Source organism: Acinonyx jubatus, chromosome F2 (assembly GCF_027475565.1).
Source record: "Acinonyx jubatus isolate Ajub_Pintada_27869175 chromosome F2, VMU_Ajub_asm_v1.0, whole genome shotgun sequence".
In the NCBI taxonomy this organism is placed as follows: domain Eukaryota; kingdom Metazoa; phylum Chordata; class Mammalia; order Carnivora; family Felidae; genus Acinonyx; species Acinonyx jubatus.
Genome location: NC_069394.1, coordinates 3012276 through 3032921, shown reverse-complemented (window position 1 = coordinate 3032921; position 20646 = coordinate 3012276). Strand labels below are relative to the sequence as shown.

At 46.2% G+C, this 20646-nt stretch overlaps 1 protein-coding gene across 18 annotated transcripts in view; it reads right to left on the bottom strand.

Moving 5' to 3' along the window:
* Window positions 1-20646, bottom strand: part of PTK2 (protein tyrosine kinase 2) — a 256989-nt gene that overhangs the window by 168212 nt on the left and 68131 nt on the right. The gene's annotated exons all lie outside the window — the stretch shown is intronic.

The following is a 20646-nucleotide window of genomic DNA, read 5'->3' as shown; positions in this document are numbered from 1 at the left end:
GACTTCCATCTGAATGGGAGGGAATAGCTTGGCCAAGGCTAACACTCCCACTGAGAAAACTCAGATGAGCCACATTAAAAACCAGCCCGAACAACGGCTGGGAGTCTGAGACACCGTGAGGCAACCAGGACGGCAGGGGACACAGATGGAGACAGGAAGAGATGGCTTATCAAAGGGCACCTGCCAATTCTGGGCCTTCCAGAGCGTGAAGATCAACAAAGAGCCACGATGGGAGAAACCGGCCGGGCCTTTGACAGCGAGAGACCCAGTTACGAGCACGGGGCCGCGGGACTCTGGCGAGCAGGACAGCGTGGAGAACCGAGTCACACACTTTGCTAGTTGTCCCCTGACAGTCACCAGTCCCGAAACTAAGCCCAGAGGGAGCCGGCAGCAGCTGAGCGAAGCTGAAGGTCGGCAGCAGGGGCCAGGAGTCCACCCGGTTACCCCCTCCCAACCTCGGTCCGGTACAGAGGACACGACCAGCGTGACCAGTAACGTCAGTCTAACCAGCAGAAAGCACTACGCCCCAGCACAGTTCACCTCTGCACGGCGAGTACCCACTAAATACGCACGTGAGGCACTCGCTAAAACTGACCCCAAGCCAGGTGAAAGAGTAAGGTTCAAGAAATACCAAAGGACTAAATTATTCAGAGTATATTCCGTGGCTAGCATTAAGCTCGACAACAACAAAATAACTATAAAATCCCCAACTGACTGGAAATGAAGCAATGTATTTCAAGTAACCCATTAGCCAAAGAGGAACTCAAAGTATTTTGAATTCGAGGCTACGATTAAAAGAAAGATCAACACTACAGGTAGACAGAGCTGTGCTTAGATTAAAATCTATGCTTTTTCTTTTTAAGAGTTTTATTTTTAAGTAATCTCTACACCCAACATGGGGCTTGAACGCACAACCCTGAGATCAAGAGTCACACGCTCTACCAACTGAGCCACTCAGGCACCCCTAAAACCTATACTTTTAAATGCATATATCAGAGATGAAGACTGGAAATTAAGTATCTAAATCCATATCTCACAATACAATTTAGAAGTCAAACAAAATCAAGGTTGTTTTGAAAATAAATAAATAAATAAATAAATAAATAACACAACTGACAGCATCCAACAAGCCTGATCAAGGGAAAGAGAAGGACAAAACTAACAATACTGATGATGAAGCACAACAGAAGGAGAAGGTCGAGAGTAAGAGGTAATAACACAGTACGAGATATTAGGAAGAGAGTACCGTGAACGACTTCATGCCATGGAATACGAGAGTCAAGACGCACACACAGCTCTTTGCAAAGTGCAGCTCAAGCCGTAGAAAGTGCTGCGGTACAAAACCCAAAACAGAAATACAAAGTCTAAATAGACCTATTCCGTTAAAAATGGTCAGCCTGTGATTAAAATTCTTCCCACAAAGGAATATTTGAATTCTTCCAACAAGTTAAGGAAGAATATTAATCTTACACAACTTCTTCCACTGAACAAATAGGGAACATATCCCAAGCTATTTTATGAGACCAGCAAAACAGTGATAGAAAACCAGACAAGGACAATAAGGGAAAGGGCACAACTCAGTCTCACTTATAAACACAGGTGCAAAAATCTTAACAAAATATTAGCAAATTTCAGCATTCCATATTTAAACATAGCATATTATGACCAAAAGGGATTCATTAAAGGGATACAAAGGTGGCTTAATATTCATTGTTAACAACAGCAAAAGCTGGAAGCGGACAGACAATCTGTGGTCCAGCCAGACAATTCAGGGCTAAAGAGAAGTGAGCTACCAAACCATGAAAAGACTTGGAGGGACCTTAAATGCATATTACCAGTGACAGAAGCCGATCATACTGTATGATTCCAACTACATGCCAACCACAGAGACAGTAAAATGGTCAGTGGATGCAGAGCCGGGGGGGGGGGGGAGGGCCAGGGATGAACAGGCAGAACAGAGACAATTTTCAGGGCAGGGAGAAGAGTATGACTGTTAGTGACCGATACCTGTCATGACACACCTGTCCAAACTCACATCATTATGCCACCAAGAGGAAACCCTAAGGTAAACTATGGACTCTGGGTGATCCTGATGTGTCCGTGTAGGCTTGTCCACTGTAACACATGTACCACTCTGGGGGTAGGGGGGGATGCTGGTAACGTGGGAAGCTATGCATGTACCAGGGCAGGGGGCACACGGGAACTCTCTGTACCTTCCCCTCGATTCTGTTGTAAACCTAAAACTGCTCTTAAAAAATGGTCTTAATTTTTTAAAAAGGCAATCAATTAATTCATCATATTTCAGAAACAAGAAGAACCATAGTTGTCTTAACATATGCAAAAAAAAAAAAACATCTGGAAAGTTTACCAACCACTCATGATAAAAACTCTTAGCAAAGTAAGAAAAGAAAGAAACTTCCTTGATCTGATGGAGAGTATCTGCACTAAAAAATGAAATACTGGCGGGAAAGAGCCCCCTGCCGGGCCTCCACAAATAGAGTAAGGCCACGGACACCCACCACACCACTTCTGACTGACATTCTGGAAGTCCTATTAGCCAGGTTCCATGGGCGAAAAGGGAAGTTAAACACCGGGTGAGAAGCAAGGAATAAAAGTATCATTATTCACAGACTGCATGATTATGTATGAAAAAAATCTGTAAGAACATACAGAGAAACTACTGGAATTAATGAATGAATATAGCAAGGTTGCTGGACGATCCAACAAAATCAACTACACTTCGGATTGCTAGAGCAATCTCTTTTGCTCCCCAAACTAGACAGTAAGGATGACTAAACACAGTACCAACTGATTCCTGGGAGGAAACACTACATCTCCAGAGTGCTCAGAAGAGCTGACATTCTAGCGATGAAAATCACTACTCCTAATACTCAGTGTCAAGGGAGAAGAAGCCACACCAAAAACACTACACAAATATACTCCTATGGCCCCAAATCAATAGCAAAATCCTTCATAAGTCCTTGAGGAGTCGGCCAGAACATGTTTAAAAAGAGAAACCATTGCTCTATGACCTGAGCAAAGCACTTCACGACAGAATGTGATTTTGTTTTACAGTTTAGTTCTTTCATCTGTTTGTCAAAAATCCTATTTGTGCTATGAAGTCTCAAATTGGCAACATTTCCACCATCAAGCCTTCCGGTGACTCTTCTAGACAGTTCTGTATCTGATTGTGTTAACCACCACCCACCTCCCCCACTGGTGGCATTCATGTTTGTCTTTTTGTGGGTCTTGAGGATTCTGAGATCTTGGCATTGAGGCCACCTCTCTGGCGGTCACAAAACCACAAAAAGTCACAAGACTTTGGTTTAGTCAGCGTGAGGGATGGTCTCCACCGTGGAATGAGAAGTCCCAAGAGAGGCTTTTGGCGACACTGACTATTCTGTTTCCCACAACTGACAGTTCCCTGTGTTGTCTGTGCTCCCGTATTTGTTTTTCACCCGCGGCTAAAGCTGTACAGCCGGGGCTGCCGGTCTCTGCGTCTCTAAATGAAAAAAGCCCTTCACCAAGTCAGCACAGAGACGCACACCCTGCGGGGTTCGGCAACCACAGCCCTCTGTGAACTGTGGCCAGTCCTATCTTCTAGAACTTTTCAAGGCTAATCGGTCACAGGCACCTGCTGCTCCCTGTGCATGCTACGAATGATCTTTTCCAAACACCTGTCAAAGAAGAGGAAATGAAAAAACTGTACAAACTGAGACGAGCTGCCCATGGCACAGACCCACGTGAAAGGGTCTCGGACCACCTGTGGCAAAGGACCAGTTCCGATTTCCAGCCTGTCGCAGATCAATACTTACGTAAGATGCAATGAGAAGGAACTTCTAGGAAAATGAAATTTAAAAATAAAAGACAAAAGCACAAAATTTCTATCATCAGAGTCACTTAACATAAAATTACTGGGGCGCCTGGGTGGCTCAGTCAGTTGAACGTCCGACTTCGGCTCAGGTCATGATCTCGCGGTTTGTGGGTTCAAGCCCCGTGTCGGGCTCTGTGCTGACAGCTCAGAGCCTGGAGCCTGCCTCAGATTCTGTGTCTCCCTCTCCTGCTGCCCCTCCCCTGCTCACGCTCTGTCTCTGTCTTTCAATAGTAAATAAACGTTAAAAAAAATTTTTAAACATAAAATTACTGCCAAATCACTATGAAAGTTTCTAGCCAGATGCTTACACCAAGTTCTACCCCAATTTTGTCGTAAATGGTGAAATTCCAGCACCAACGCCAGCCTGCCGTGCATGCTTTGCTGCGCCCCCACTGAGGCATCAGAGGGCTCTGACTTGGCACACCGCACGGGGGTCCAGGGCCTCCTGTAAAGGGAGTGTTGACCTCGCTGCTGACCAGCAGAGCCTCAGCGCTCTCTTTAACACAGGAGACACCTCAAGAAGTCCTGGGGCCCACCTTTTTCTTCTCTTGGAGGAATAAGGACAATCCCAAGTCAGGGTGTCAGGAAACAAGGTATTGGGAAACGCTGGAGTTCGCTCTGAGCACCACCTCCACCCCCACGGTCTGATACAAATGTCCCATAAAACAGCACACGCAAAAGAGAAAGAACAAACATGTCCAGACTTCCTGAGATGGTACTCACTCGGGAATTCACCCAGGAACTTGCATGGTGAGACCCCACCAAGACAGCAAACTGATTACACCTGAAATATGCTGGCCCTTCAATAAAACTTGAGAAGCTTGCCAGAACTTGAGAGAAGCTGCAAAGAATGCAAACCGATACAACTAAATTAAAAAAAAGTTAAGACATAAACAAGTCTGGAGAATTTTTAAGAAGTCGGTGGTGATCCTAGTAACCCTTAAACAAACTAGACTGGTATAAAAACTTCCTTCTCCCAAATTTTGTTCTTTCACACAAGATCTGGGTTTCTTCGCTCATAAAAAACCTAACCTGAACACCCTAAATTTTCTACACTGATTCTACTTAACAGAGAAGCTAACATTGCTTAAATATATCTATCAGTAAGTGGCAGCTTCTATCTTCCAAGGGTAGCTGTACCGATACCTCCCATGCCCAACCCTGTTCTTCCAAGGTGACTCTGGATCTCTCTTCAACAGGTGGAGTCTCTGTTCCTTCCTTCCCTTCAAATCTGGGGGAGCCTCTGACTAGGCTAAGAAACATCCTATGCTAGGTATTAAGAGGCAAACTAGGTCCCCTTGGTTCTCTTGGGATGCTCGTTCATGAAATGGGACCGCCATGCTATCCAGAAGCGCAAGCGGCCCAAGAACGCAGCTCCGTGAACCAAAGCCTGAGCTGAGCGTCGGGCTGACAGCCAACATCAACTTCCCGGCCGCAAGGCAGCGGCACCCTGACAGTGGACCCCCTGACAGTGAACTCCCAGCTGGGCCAGCCTCGCGACCACCTGGGGGAAAGAGACAAGCTGTCCCTGTCAAGCCCTGCCCAGACTGCAGATCGGAACAAAGTAAGTAATTCTTGTCATTTTAGGACATTAAGTGTTGGGATGACTTATGATCAGCACCACGTAACTGACAGAACATGGATTCAAACTACAGTCAGTACAGGTGGTTTCTCGCTGTGCACAGGGGCGCAGAACCGTAAGATGACCTGACAAACGTGGTCTGAACCACACCTGCCTCTTCTTCACCTCGTTCTAGAACAGAAGATACAGAGCAAGAGTCTTTCCGTTGCCTCAGCAAACTGTCACACTCCTTTCTAAGTTTTGGGCCAGCATCTAACATCTCGTCCCTGGTACACTCAGTGTATCTCCGAAAACCCCTCTATGGTGAAGCCCTCAGGGCCATGCTCTTTTTCGTCACAACTGTTTTCTTCATTTATGTCAGCAAGTCCCCCTCTATTTACCAAGCCCATTTGACCACATTAACTAGACAGTCTGAATCAACAGCAAAGTCAATGTTCCTACAGTCTATTTTTTTTCTGTAATTCTGTTTCAGCTGGGACCCTGCAAAGTAGTCTGCACGGCGTATCTGCCCCACTGCACCTGCACACCCGCTACTCTTCACTTCCTGCCAGCTGCCGGGTTCCTGCATCGGCACGATCTCCACTTGTCACATTACAGCCTATCCAAACTCCCCACACAGGCTTTAAAAGTTGAAATAACTCCCTGATCCACTGGCCAAGTTAATGAAACTGTGTCTACGGGTCCCTATGGCGGCTTCATGCAAACCAAGGCCTCTCCCATTCTTACTACACAGTCACCAATTTCACATCTTCTTTTTTAAAAAAAATTGTTAACAGTTATTCAGTTTTGAGAGACAGAGACAGAGCGCGAGTAGGGGAGGGGCGGAGAGAGAGAGGGAGACACGGAATCGGAAATAGGCTCCAGGCTCTGAGCTGTCAGCACGGAGCCCGACGCGGGACTCGAACTCACAAACCATGAGATCGTGACCTGAGCCAAAGTCGGACGCTCAACCGACTGAGCCACCCAGGCACCCTTCACCTTCACATGTAAGCACAACATCACTTCCAGTGTTACCACTTCTTGTTTCAATTCTTCATTTCATCTTTGTTGGTCAATTCCTCCCTTTGATGATCCATTTTTATAAAATGTCACAGGGGTTTATCACTGGCAAAGAAGAAGGCAACGCAACCACACACTTCGCTGTGTATAAACTGAGCAGCAGATGCACAGTGGCCAGTCACGAACAGACTGTGACAGAGGTAGCGTGACTGGCCACTGATCACAATGCACATCTCTTATGTACGTAGTGATCTGTAGACTGAGTTTGTACTTTACACATTTACTCACAGTTGATATATGTGTTAAACTGAATTTGAACCATTCTATTGAGGATTAGTATCATTTAACTAAGCCACAGAAATGGATATTTGTGCATTCTAGAACCATGCCAAGCATGGGCTGCCTGTATAATAATTCAACTAATGTCTTTATTTAAAAATTGTTTTGGGGGGCTCTTGGGTGGCTGGGTCAGTTAAGCGTCCAACTCTTGATTTCAGCTCAGGTCATGATCTCATGATTCGTGAGTTCACACCCTACATCAGGCTTCTTACTCACAGTACGGAGCCTGCTTGGGATTCTCTCTCTCTCTCTCTCTCTCTCTCTCTCTCTCAACCCCTCCCCCACTCAAACTCACTTTCTCTCTCTCTCTCAAAATAAATAAACTTAAAGACTGTTTTCTGAATTTCAGATAATATGGCAAATTAAATACATCATTTACTTTATTTGAGGTATCACTGTAAAAATTTTACTATATTTCTGATAATACTCGACATTCATTTTGCATATAAACTTTAAATTAATCTCTAAGATCATTAATATTGAGACCTGGAAAGTAATTGGTGAATGATTTTTGGAGACTTAAAAAAAAATCCTAAGGAAATGAGGAATGGCAAAATACAAAGAATACCATTTGTGCTGAGTTACATACAGTCTTACTTACATTTTACCTATTTAAACATATCTGTTACTGGGGCACCTGCATGGCCCCGTTGGTTGAGCATCTGACTCTTGATTTCGGCTCAGGTCACGATCTCAGGGTTCATGGAATTGAGCCTCCCAGTTTCTGTGCTGCCAGCGTGGAGCCTGCTTAAGATTCTCTCCCTCTCTCTCTCTCTCTCTCTCTCTCTCTCTCTCTCTCTCTCTCTGTCTCTCTCCTGCTTGCTTGTTCTTTCTCCCTCTCTCAAATCAATAAACATTTAATAAGTAAATAAACATATCTGTTATTCATAAAACCCATTTAACAAGTGCTGGTAAGATGAATAGGTTTTAAACCGAAAGTTAAACATGTTAAGTGCATCATAACCTCCTTGCTCATATTTAAACTCAGAAAGATAGAGGTATATTAAAATTACTAAACAAGGAAAGGTTATGAATGCTAGAAAGAAAAGTAAGTTCAAAGGACCTGATGCACACCAGCTAGCCGTGGCAGTCAAACGGCCACTGGAGCCACTGGACAACAACATGATCTCTTCCCTTACCTTATAAAAGGAGGAAAACCTAGAAATAATTGGAAATAATCTTTTCCATATATCTAAGTAGCTCAACTCCTAAAGCAAATGTTAAAGAGATTCTGTCCTGTGATCCAGATGGAAAACTGATCCTTTCCTTCCCTGATATTACAGTCACGTCCTACACTGGGCATGCCTAACACTGCTAAACCCTTCTCATTTGGGGACTTGGAAAAAACAAAACTCTGCTTTACAAGTGCTTTGTCAACTTACAATGTTAAAAGTGATCAAGGTACACTCTGAGCTGGATTTCCTAAGCTGACTGCTCTGCTGTAGAAGCCACCTCCGTGTGCTCAGGTGGCCGTGCTGACGGCCCCTATGGGCACCTGCCCTCCCATTTAAGGCTTAAAAGTTAAAAATCGACAGCAAGGGGAGATAGGCCTTCAAGGTTGTTTACGATTTCGGCATGCTATGAAAACAAAGGGGTTTTCTCTGAAGACACCTCTAATTAAAAATGGGACAGGAAATAATGACTTATTTGAGACAGTGTCTTCAACCACACCGATTATGTGTGAAGCCTACACTAACACCCGTGAGGGTAAACAGAGCATCCCGGAGGCCATACTACGGCTTCTAGTATTTCCCATCTCATGAAGACCGCTGCCCAGCTCGACTTAATGAATCCAGAAGGACTTAAATTAGATAACCCAAATGGCCCCAATAAAAGCGAACGACAGCAGACATCTTTCTCTTGTTGGTTGAGTCTACTCAACTGTTCAACAGCCGCTCCAGTCCTCTCTGCCCTCCTAACTTTCCCGTTCCCTGTTTTTCCAGAACAGGCACATTAGCCAACAATCTGTCCAACTGCCTATTTGATTCTCTCTCCCTAAAACTTTCTTTTTCTGTTTTAAATGTTTATTTACTTATTTTGAGGAAAGAGAGAGAGAAAGAAGATGGGGGGTAGGGTAGGAGAGAGAGAAAGAAAAAAAATGAACAAGCGGGGGGGGGGGGGGAGGGGCAGAGAGAGAATCCCAAGCAGGCTCTGAGCTGTCAGCCTTGAACACTGAGATCATGACCTGAGCCGAAATCAAGAAGTGGACATTTAACCGTCTGAGCCCACCAGACACCTCTATCTCTAAAACTTTCTAGCAAGAACCTTTGAACTAAACCTATGAACCCAAATGGTGCTGCATTTCATCCCAAAACTGAGAACCACATTTCCTTTTATCCACAGTACCAGAATATTATTAACCCCAAGACACCTAACTAGGCTCTGGGCCCCATAACTAGCCAATGATACTGATAGCTCCTTGAGCCCCAAGAGAGCTCAGGGAATATGAGGAACAGGAAAAACTATGAGCCTAGAGATCAACAGTCTGGGCCAACCATCCTTCCTCACAGAGCCACAGACACCAGTACGTGATCTCTTTATTTCTCTCAGGGTGTTTGTATTCCCCACCCAGACCAACTTAAGTACAGACTAATTGTTAAAAACCAGTCATCACGTGCAATGTATTTGTATCCCCTCAAAACAGAACCACAGAATTAATGATCAAAATGAACTCTCCAGTTACTTGCATTCTATTTATTAATAGTCTGGTGTGAAATTTTGCTGGGAAGGGTCACCAGTATGTACGTATGAGGATTTCTACACTGGCTGGGAGTTCCCAATCTAGAGCGCGGGATCCATACGTCACAGGTAGCTATGGCACACGTACCAACCAAACCAGTGTGCGCTCTAAAGGCTCAACTCGCTGGCAAAAAGTTCACTGACTCATAGTCTTAGATGTTCTAGTTCCTCTCGACTATTTACTGGATCCAAGGTGGAACTCTACGATAGGGATCCTGGCCAAATAATTTAGGAAAAGTGAAATAACTGATGGATCACCCCCCAAAAAAGTCCACTGTGGAATCCAAGAGGGACCAACGTGTTCCAAGGGACTTTTTCTCTCAGGCCTAAGCCAACTAGAAAACCAGCCGTAACGAGGCTGTTTCTTCAACTTCACAGTTTCTTGCAACTGTTGTGTTACCAACTTCCTCTGCTGGTGGAGAGCTAGGTATTTAAATATTATAACAAAGCCACTGTGCTGAGCTAAGTAAGATCCAGTTAAAGCTAGAGCAACACAAGGAACTGAAATGGACAAAAAGGGAGTTTGGAGAAACCATGATGAGGAAAATGGCCCAGAAGTGGCCTAACTAAAGAAGAGGGGCTTCCAAGAGGGCACCAGCCAGTCACACGACAGACAAACATGTCACACACACTCCACCATTTCTAGGAGCACCTCCAAGTAACTGAAGCTGCCTTCCCAGACGGCCATCCACGTGCTCAAGGCAAACTTCGATAACTGCAGCCAGTCAACCAGAGGTCTTTTCAACACACAAATATAGGGGCTCCTGGGTGGCTCAGTAGGTTAAGTATCTGACTTAGGCTCGGGTCATGATCTCACAGTTTGCGAGTTTGAGCCCCACGTCAGGCTCTGTGTGGACAGCTCAGAGCCTGGAGCTACTTCCGATTCTGTGCCTCCCTCTCCCTCTGTCCCATCCCCCACTCATGCTCTGTCTCTCCCTCTCTCTCTCTCTCTCTCTCTCTCAAGAATAAATAAACATTAAAAAAATTTTTTAAGGACACAAATGTAAAGATGCTGCTTAATAATTTCCATCTTCTCTACTCTAACAGAACGGTGACATTTAGTAACACGAGTGGATGAACGAACTGGCCTAGCCGTACGGTGGAGCAGCAGAGTGTTCAGCCATAAAAAGGAATGAAGTACTGACACCTCTACGACGTGGACAAACCTTGACAACATCCTGGTAAATAAAAGAAGCCAGAGAAAAGGCCATATACTGCATGGTCCATTTATACGAAAGTTCTGGGACGGGAGAATCCAGAGAGACCAACGGTAGAGGAGCACTCGCCAGAGGCTTGGGGGGTTGGGGGTCGACCGGCAATGGAGCTGGACGGTGGTGCCGGATGTACAAGCTTGTGTGCATACTTAAAACCACGGAATGGTACACTCCAAAAAGGACAGTGTCGTGTTATGTGAAATTCTGTTATGTAAATTTGATCTCAATTAAAAAAAAAATGTTTTTTAAGTATACTTTTTCTATCGCTCCAAAACTTTAAAAACCGACAGTGTTAAGTACGGCAAAGCCGCGGAGCAGCCAGAGCTTTCACAGCCTGCCGGCTGGGCCGCAATCTGACACAAGCGCGTGGGACACAGTTTCCGCACTAGCCGAAGAGCTCCACACGCCCTGACCGGCCGTCTCTCCCTCAAGCGTGTGCCAGAGAGAAACACAGGCACGTGTTCACCAGAAGACACACGCAGCATTCGGAGCAGCACCACGCATGCAGTTCAAGACTGGGAACCACCCAAACATCCATCAAGAATAAAACAAACTGTGCTGTGCTCTTAAACGGAAGGCCACACGGCAACGAGAAACGACTGAGTGCTACACACGGCAATGTGGACCAATCTCACAGATGTTACGACTGGCCAAAGAGAATATCAACTCCCAAAATAGGCAAAACTGAGTCACGGTGGTAGAAATCAACGTTGGCTAGCTTCCCAGGGGCACTGACTGAAAGGAGCCAGGCTGTGGGGGCTGGTAACACCGTAAACACTGACAGGGGAGGGACCAGTAAAATCTATTACCAGGATACATACATGAGTCACTTCATAGTACATGTGCTTTACTTCGATTATACGCCTTTATTTACAAAATGAGAACAAAAGTTTCTGCCAGAAGGCTCTTCTGCAATAACTGACCGAAAGCAACGTGCAATACTAAAGAGCACTGGCCAAAATTGTTGCCTGAGCCACAGTTACTAATCCAGCCAAGAAGAAATGAACCTCTTCTCTGTAGACGTGAGCACACGGCATGCACCGGCTTCAAGCGCCCGTCTCCTTCAGCACTCTGACTTAACCGAGCTGCCACGCTCCCCACATTTCCTTGGTACCTCCTGTTCTTAGTGTCCCTTCAAAGTTGGCTCTTTGGTCCCCTGCAATGAGCCCTGCTAGGCGCTGTGCCCTGTACTGGGTCCCTGAGCCCTGAGAGCGTCACAGACAGTGAAGCGTCATGTCTGTGATGTTTAGAGACAGAAGAAAGAGCAACTAGCAGAGGAAATGAAGATGCTGCAGCCGGTGGGCTGGGAGGGAATCCTAGAGGCACGGCTTAGAGACCAAGTCAAGGAAGGGGTCGCCCCCACTAGCTGGTCCAAGGAAGAGCCGCTGCGCCCTGAGCCGGCGATGTGGTGACGGGGGGGGGGGGGGGGGGGGGGAACAGCCCGGTGAGAGCATCCGGAGAGCGTGTGAAGAAAGGAGGTGCACACAGGAAACGTAAGAACTCTCGGCACTTTGCTGCCAGGGGGACAAAGACGTGGGGGCCCGCCTGAAGAGAATGCGGGGTGCTCCTGCCGGCCCCGCCGGGTGGCACGTGAAGGCCACACAACAAACACACTGACTGGAAACCAGACCAGGCAACCTGGCAGATATTCGGTAACTACTTAATGAAAACCCCACTTTCCTCGAAAACAGTATATGCTAAGCCTCTATTCAGTAAGACAAAACTGCAGCGCCTCGCGGGCTCTGTCAGTAGAGCGTGTGACTCGATCTCAGGGTTGTGAGTTCAAGGACCACGCTGGGAGTAAAGCTTAAAGAGAAAAAAAAAAAAAAAAGACAAAATTGAGTCCAGTATTACAAGGTAAAAACACAAGAAGCCTTTTACTGAATATTGCCAATGCATCAGGTACCTAAGCAGTTTCGTAGTGTGTATTATCTCATTTAGAACTTTGCGTGACAAGTTACATTAGGAGTAGCTAAGGCATCACGATGCTGAGCTAGGACTCTGGGTTGGCTTTAAGTCCTGCTCCACAAATACACTCTGTTAGTATGTCAACAGGTCATTTGACCTATTTTTTGAACTGCAGTGTGGCGACGGCATTGATTTCACAGGACTATCACAAGGATTAAACAGAAACGCATGGACAAAGACCACGCGACCCAGAGTGCGTCGTGTGTATGACGAGGAAGATGATGCCAACAATTAAGCAGCAAACACCTGCACACCAGCCACTACGTGGCAGGGCCGCTCTGGTAATTCACTTGGTCCGTCTGATCCACACACCCTCCCCGTACGGTAGCTCCGACTGTGAGCCCGGACCCCGAGGCTCCGGGAGGCTAAGCGACGGGCCCAGCATCACACGGCTATGCGTGCCGGCACCACAGCCCGCTCTCGTCTCCACACCAGACACTTGCTCCTCCGAGCCCGGTCCACGGACTAGCAGCACAGGCAGCATCCAGAGTTGGTAAGAATCCCACCACAAACCTACTTCGCAAGGATCTGGGCTTCAAAATCACCACGTGACCCCTGTGCAAGTTTTGTCTGGGAAACACAGCACCGCGACACCTGTATCAAAACTATCAAGTTACATTATGATTTACCAGTTCATCCCCACCCCCGACCAAAGGATTATACTAGACTACGTGTAAGGTGCTTTCCTGGACATCAGGACAGAATAAAGAGACAGACCGATCATCAGGACAGCACATAGTCCCTGCCCCGACGGCCCTCATTAGAAAGACCATCGCAGACAAGTACACGAAGAACATGGTGCTGAGGGAGATGCTGGGAAAACAGCATCACCCAGACTCGGGGCATGGTCCAGTTCCTACAGAATAGGACGTGGTCCAAGTTGGGATCCGGAGAACAGGTACGTCAAACCCAACAGAAGACATGTCTGCCAGGAGAGGTCAACGACCCAGGTAGTCAATGCAAAGGCCAACGTGGCTTTAATTCAAACGGAAGGGAACTGAGACAAGGCCAGCTCCAGAGGCAGGTGGGAGCCTGGCTGGTGTCAGGATATGCACCCGGGCAGCAAGTAAGTCCGTGCAGACCAATCAGAAAGCTTCTGTTACAACCCGGGCAACATTAACCATGGCCCAAGAAGTGGAAACATTTGAGAGCCGCAGAAAAGTCAAAAGCATAGGGGTTGGACTAACTTGCATGCATAAGATTAAAGGAAAGGCAGGGGCGCCCGGGGGGCTCAGGTCATGCATGATCTTGCGGTTCATGGGTCCGAGCCCCGCATTGGGCTCTGTGCTGACAGCTCAGAGTCTGGAGCCTGCTTCGGATTCTGTGTCTCCCTCTCTCTCTCTCCCCCACTCACAATCCTTTCTCTCCCAAAAATCAATAAATATTTTAAAAATTAAAAAAAAAGAAGATCAAAGGAAAGTCAGCAACCATTTTTCTTGCTCAGATCACTGAGCAGCAAAGAGCCACCAGTCTGTGGAGATACAGAACACAAGAGGGGCAGATACCGCCTGTCTGACGAAGGGGGATGAGCAAGAAATAGAACCGTTAATTCAGTCTGGTATGTGATACTGGGTACAACGCAGGCCTAAACGCCTGAACTCATGAGAGTGGAGCTGCGTGGTGCCTGGAGGTCAGGACGGGGGAGGAGGGGGCTGGGCGTCTGGAAGACTACTCTGGGAAGGGGAGCAAAGCTTGGTGGGCCCCATCCGCTCTCAGGCTTGGGTGGGGGGAAGCAGCTGATATTCTGGCTGGGACTCTCTGAAGTCTTTTTAAAAACCCTATCATTTCATAGCTATAACCGACTCTTTGTAACCGAGAAAGAGACATAAATTTACCTCTGGGGAAATGTTTCCATGGGTACTCTCTTTGGGGAGCACTCTGCCAAAGCAAAACAGCATAGTGGCAAAGCCCCCGCAGCCCCCCCCCCCCCGCCACTGCCATGGAGTCAAAGTGCTGCGCATGATAAAAGAGTGACTTCCCTCATGCGCAGAGACTGATTTGGACTTAAGGTAAAAGCTGCTCCTGAGACAGGAAGGTCTGTATGGGGGGGGGGCAGGGGGAGGGAGGGGCGGTGCTTCTGGAGTTGAGTTAAGTAATTATTTATGCAGCACTTACCACGCCAGGACTGTTCTAAGCACTTAAAAATGAAATAATTTAATCCTCACTTTCACCTTATTTGTCCCCACTTTCCAGATGGGGGACAGAGACACGTGACCTGCCCAAAGCCACAAGGCCCAGTGCAAAGACTCAAAGCCAGTCTATCTCGAGACCGTGAACTTGCTCACCAAACCCTGCTGCTGCTGGGTCTGCTGGGTCTGCTGGGTCTCCTGGGTCTGCTGGGTGTGCAACTTCACGTGAAAACCCTGTCGCTATCGGGCCTCACTCCCTCACGGCGACATACAGCAGGGTGGCAGCACGGTACCGGCCCATCGTGTTGTTACCACACCCCGCCGTCATCGGCGAAGGGCCAGCCGGACTGGTGATCGCTACCGCATGCTTTTCCACGGGCTCGCTGCTTCATGGCCTCATTCACTCGTGCCTGTCCCCGCAGGCAAATGGACGTGCCACACCGCCCTTAGGTTAATTCAGTCTGAAACTATGGATTTCACCACATACGAGGCTCGGCACTGGGACAGAGGTGTGCATATGCATACAATCCCTGCCCGGAGAGCTTCCAGCCCGGTTAAGAGAGATGCGCACACACGTGATCACTTACTTACAACTGTAGTAAGTACTACGAAAACGTGGCAACAGTAGTAAGAGTTGTAAAGGAGGAGCCCTCACTCCTTCCGTTACCACATCACGGTTGCACAGGTGCCGTAGGGCTGCAAGAAGGAGGGAGGAGGAGGGGCCCGAGAGGCAGCGTGGGGCCTCAGGGTCTGGGAACCTGCAATCTGGAAACTCTCACCCTTTGCCTCCAGAAAATGTTCTTGCATCATGTCTCTGGTGGTTTAATCCTCTTGTCTCTTTCTACAACTCTTGTTACTTGGATATTGGACCTTCAGAGTTCATCATTCTACTTTCTTTCTTTTCGCCTTCATTTTTCTTTCCCATACATGTTCTGCAAGATATCTTCCACATTATTTCCCACTGCTTTTATGGAGTTTATGTCTGCTTTGGTACTTTTAATTTTTCTGACTTTGTACTTTTAAAAAGAATTCTGGGGGCGCCTGGGTGGCTCAGTTGGTTGAGCGTCCAACTTCGGCTCAGGTCATGATCTTGCAATTGACGAGTTTGAGACCTGCATCGGGCTCTGTGCTGACAGCTCGGAGCCTGGAGCCTGCTTCGGATTCTGTGTCTCCCTCTCTCTCTGTCTCTCTCCCGCTCATGCTCTGTCTCCCCCGGTCTCAAAAATGAAGATAAACATTAAAAGAAAAATTTTTCTTATAAAAAGAATTCTGGAGGAGTCTGGGTGGCTCAGTCAGGTAAACGTCTGACTCCTGGTTTCGGCTCAGGTCACGATCTCACGGTTGGAGAGTTCAAGCCTCACATCGGGCTCCGTGCTGTCAGCACAGAGCCTGCTTGGGAATCTCCCTCTCTCTCTGCTCCTGTCCCACTCGCACTGTCAATCTCTGTCTCAAAAAAAAAAAAAAAAAAAGAATTCTGCTGATCTGTCATGAATACAGTATCTTCCCTTAGCTCTCTGGAGATCCTCTACTGAGATTTAAATGTTTTATCTTGTTCTTTCCTTCTGCTTGTTGTTTCATCTTTGTTGCTCAAAACTTTTCTCCCTCTCTGTGTTTGGGCTTCACATTTTGAAAGCAAAGCCTGTCTTTGTTTATTTTTTTATTGAAATATAATTGGCACATAACATAGCAGCGCTGGGAGTACAATGTAATGATCCAATATTTGTGCACACTACGGAAATGATCGCCACGCTAAGTCTAGTCACCAACCGTCACCACCCCAAGTTATAAAACAATTTTTTTCCTGTGATGAGAACTTTCAGGATTTACTCTCTTGGCAACTTGCAGGTGTTCAGTACCATGTTATTATGAACTAGAGTAACAATGCTGTACATGACATCCCCACAACTTACTTATAACTGGAATACTGTGACTCCTGAGCCCCTTCCCCCACCCCCTACCCCCTCCCCTCTAGCAACCACCATCCTGCTCTTTGACCTAGTTTTGTCTTGTCCATTTGTTTGTTTTTTAGGTTCCACACATAAGTGAGATCATACAGTATCTGTCTTTCTCTGAACTCCTTCACATAGCATAATACCCTCAGGATCCATTCACGTTGCTGCAAACGGAAAGATTTCATTTTTGTGGCCAAATAATATTCCAATGTACGTATGTACATGGGTGTGTATATTACACAGACACATACACACACACATCTTGTCCATCAATTCGTTAATTAATGGACACTTAGGTTGTTTCCACATCTTGGCTATTGGAAATAATGCTATAATATACATGTATCTTTTCAAATGAGTGTTCTTGCTTTCTTTGGATAAATATCTAGTAGTGAAATTGCTGGATCGTATGGTTGATTCTACTTTTCATTTTCTGAGGCACTGCTACACTGTTTTCCACAGCGGCTGTACCATTCACATTCCCACCGACAGTACATGAGGGCTCCCTTTCCTCCATGTCCTCAGTACCACTTGTTATTTCCTGTCTTTTTGAGAACAGTCAGTCTGACAGGAGCTGTGAGGTGATAGCTCACTGTGGTTTGACTAGCATTTCCCTGATGATGAGTGACGGTGAGCACATTTTCATGTGCCTGTGGGCCATCTGGATGTCTTCTTTGGGAAAATGTCTACTCAGATCCTCTGCCCTTCTTTTAATGAGATTTTTTTTTCTTTTGGTATTGAGTTGTACGAGTTGTTTACAGATTTTCAATATTAGCCCTTTATCAGAAATATGATTTGCAAGTATGTTCTCCCATTCTACAGGTTGCCCTTTTGTTTGGTTGATGGCGTCCTTTGCTGTGCGGAAGCTGTTCAGTTTGATGGAGTCCCACTGGCCTGTTTCTGCTTTGTTGCAGGGGCTGTCTTTAAACACCTGGTCGTCAAGGAGCCCTGTGCACGTGGGTGACAAGGAGCCCTGTACATGCGGGTGACCCGATGACCCATGTGCTGGGCAGAGTCAGCCACTTGGCTAGAGTGTTAGAACGTTAGAATCTGTCTTTTCTCTTGGTCCAGTCTCCTTAGAAAAGAATGTTTCCATCTCCTGCCAGGGTTGGGCAAAAGCCTCCTGACAGGACTCTAGGAACCAAAGAGAAAGAAAGCATGCCTAACTTCTTAATCGCAATTCTGAGTTCAAGAATGCAAGGTCCGTAGTAAAGTTGCTAAAACTATATATGCAGACAACCCCCAACGGGGACAATAATTTATTCCAAGAGCATTTCAACTGTTACGGCTTTGGAGACTTTCACGGGTTAGGCACATCCCTCAGAAAACCAAGACGAAATTACTTCTGCTTGAGCCATTCATTTTCTTTCTACAGGCAAGACACCCTAGGATTACAGGACAGCTAAAACCTCACCTAAATCACACAAATAAACTTCTGAAAGAACAAGCCCAATACAACCCTGAACCTCTAAGTGAAGAAGGCTGGAGAGTCTACAGAAGAGGCATGTCTCGGCAAAGACTTCACAGGCGATGACTTCTGAGAGAGGCCTTGATTGAGAAGCAGTGCATATTGCCTAATAATGTTGAAAACTGTGCTTGGCTCCCCCACTTGTGGCTGTGTGACCCTTAAGTTACTAGAGGTTTCGTGTCTATAAAGAAGTAGCAGTAATACCTACTCTGTTAGCTGAGATCATAAATGTGAAGTGCTTATTAGCAAGACAGATTAGAAACAAAGTTGGCATCAGCTAGGTGACAGCAGTAGTCAAGACAGGTAACGTGAATTCTCCAGGCGGATTAAAGGGGAATGCTGAGAGTTCTAAGATTGTCCTCTACATGGAAATCCTTGAAGACCCCCCGACATCTAACTGTACTTCATCAGTGCTATCATAGCCCTAACAAGTCACACTTCAGAGCTTTATGAATCCTTGTCAAAAAAGGAAACAACAGACCATCATTCCTACTATGATAGCATCTGGTAGGTTTGGAATAGATAACAAAATCCGATGACCAAATGAAGCACAAGTGTTTCTGAGAACTTCCCCTAAACGTTGCCCTATAAAAAAAAAATACGATTTTTCTAAACCGCAAATATCCCAGCAGTATACCATTCCATCACGACCTTACATAAGAGTTAAAACAAAAAGAAAACCTGACAGTCTGGGATTGTTACCGCCTCAGTGATTCCGTCGGCTTCATAAAATGGCTAAGATTTTCACAGTAAAAAAAAAAAAAAAAAATAGTAGTATTAATATTAATATATGATATTCTAGAGGTATTCTGTTTTTCTTAAAAAAAATTTTTTTAAAGTTAACAAAAGAGACCTTGGGAGAGATACAACATATTGGCCTCATCCTGGTTAACAAAGTCCTGAGTTTTTTCCTCGTTTGTTTTTAATATAAGACACACACACACACACACACACACACACACACACACACACATAACTTTCAATATAACATTTTCTGGCCAATGTAATTATAAGGAAAATTTGTATTCACATCCCCTAAACTCAATTCATAACATTAAACAAATGTATGTATGAAAAAGTCTCAACCTGCAATCCAAATAAAGTCTGTAGGACACTGAGATCACCTGTAAGTCTGGAAAGCAAGGTGTGTGAAAATCAGAGGAACCCTATCTGTGGAAGAGACCACGACAGAGGTCTCTCTCCTCCATGAGCCCTGACACTTCTTACACACCATACCACACAGACATTTAGAATATAAGCAACAGAGGGGCACCAGGGGCCTCAGGTAGTTAAGCATTTCACTCTTGATTTCGGCTCAGGTCATCTCACGGTTCGTGGGATCAAGGCCCACCTTGGGCTCTGTGCTGACAACGCGGAGCCTGCTTGGGATTCTCTCTCTACCTCTCTCTGCCCCTCCCCCACTCATCCTCCCTCCCTCCCTCTCTCTCTCTCTCTCTCAACAATAAAAGTAAACATTAAAAAACCAAAAAGAACATAAGCAATGGGGGTGTGAACAAAGCTCCAGCTTGAAATGTTTCCACCTGAAGCATCAGCCACCGAGGGAACCCCGTCAGACCTTCCTGCAGGCAGAGCCACACAAAAGGACCGTGCCCACGCGGGACTTCACTGCGACTCTGCACGCACTGCCCTTCATCACCAAACCCTCTGCTCCAGCACTCCCAGCCTCCTTCCTCAGTGTTCAGGCCTCAACTCTCCTCTCCACGTGGCTGTAGGAAACTGTTGTCTTTTTTGATATGTTTTGATCTGCATTTTTTCTAACTAATTCCTTTAACTCAGTACTGCTTCATTATACATGTAATATTAGGGAACAGAGTGCACGTTTTCCACCTACAAACAACTGTTAACCATACTGTCTGGTAATCAAAAAACAGTATTTTAAGCATTTGAAGTCCTACATCTTGTATTTTATTTACATAGAGTCTTCTTCCTGGGCTGTAAGGTGTCAGCAGCCTGGTTTAAGGTACTGTGTTCATGTGCAGGACCCTCCCTCTCCGTACAGAACAATACCAGGCTTCCAGAACTGCCACGTGTGTGAGGTGTGTTCACAGCCCGATTCTGCTAGTTCTGGACTCTGAAGCCTGACATGTGAGACGCAGCAATCTGGAGTGAACAGTTCCGTGGCTTTCTAGGCTTTCTATATAACCATGCGCACACACGCACGCACACGCGCACACACACGTGTTGGGACCACAACTCACAAAGAACAGAACACACTTCCACCAGCAGCTCCCCATCGTATGGGACCGTGACTTCCAGCACTGCCACTAGAGACTAGTGTCTCCTGACTTTACACACGCTGGTCGCGTAAGTGCAAATATCAAGGGGACAGCTCCCAACTTGTTTCACGAGGACGACACTACT